A 1,246-nucleotide genomic window follows, 5' to 3' on the forward strand; every position below is an offset into this window, starting at 1 on the left:
TAACTGAAAGGAATTACTGAAACCCAAATGAAGGCTGAGCATGATAGTGGGACAAGAGGAAAGTAAAAGGAAATAGAGGAAAGAGCTAGGAGGCAAAGGGAATTTATAGAGGTCTAAATAAAGGCATGTACCTATGAAAATATATTTATATATGAGTATCTATGTGCATATATTTATACGTTTAGCAATGAATATTGGGCCTCCATTCAAGTTCCCCCTCAATGCAAGAATACTTTGTTCTATTAAACTGGCATTCCATGATGCTCACCTTCCCAACACAATCACTGAAGACAAAGCAGTGCATAAGCAAATGTGGTGAAGAAAGCTGATGGAGCCCACCTATCAAAAGATATAGTGTCTAGGGTCTTAAAGACTTGAAGGTAAATAAGCGACCATCTAGCTCAGAAAAAACAAAGCCCACATGGGAGAAGCACAGCAGCCTGTGTGATCATGAGGTGCTGAAGTGATCAGTTATCAGGCATCAAAGAACAAAAAATCCTATCATCGTGTGCTCACTTCCCCAATATGATCGGTGAAGACAAATGGGTGCATAAGTAAATGTGGCGAAGAAAGTTGATGGTGCCCGGCTATCAAATGATAAAGTGTCTGGGGTCTTAAAGGCTTGAAGGTACACAAGTGGCCATCTAGCTCAGAAACAACAAAATCCACATGGAAGAAGCACACCAGTTGTGTGATCACGAGGAGCCAAAGGGATCAGGTATCAGGCAACAAAGAACAAAAATTATATCACTGTGTACTCTTAGGTCTTTTGCAACAGATTTGCACAATGTAATATGCCATTGGATTTGTCTGAATGAAAACAGGGAGATGTAGACATAGACACACATATGGGGAAGACAACGTTGTGACAACAGAGGCAGAAATTGAAGTGATACAGATATGAGCATTTGAAACACTTCTGGGTGAAATCAGAGATTGCAGCCTTCACTATGAATTATAACTCAATGTAACATTGAATTATAATATAAATATAAAACATTATACTTATATATATTTATAATATAAATGTAAAACATTGAAGTATAACTCAATGTAAAGAAACTCAAAATCCTCACAACTGGACCAATAGACACAACATCATGATAAATGAAGAAAAGATTGAAGTGGTCAAGGATTTTTCATTGGCTTGGATCCACAATGGATGTACATGGCGGCAGCAGGCAAGAGATCATAGGACACATTGCATTGGATATATCTGCTACACAAGAACTCTTCAAAGTGTTGA

Source organism: Echinops telfairi, unplaced genomic scaffold (assembly GCF_000313985.2).
Source record: "Echinops telfairi isolate 266 unplaced genomic scaffold, ASM31398v2 ScPeMD7_3533;HRSCAF=4204_0, whole genome shotgun sequence".
Lineage (NCBI taxonomy): Eukaryota > Metazoa > Chordata > Mammalia > Afrosoricida > Tenrecidae > Echinops > Echinops telfairi.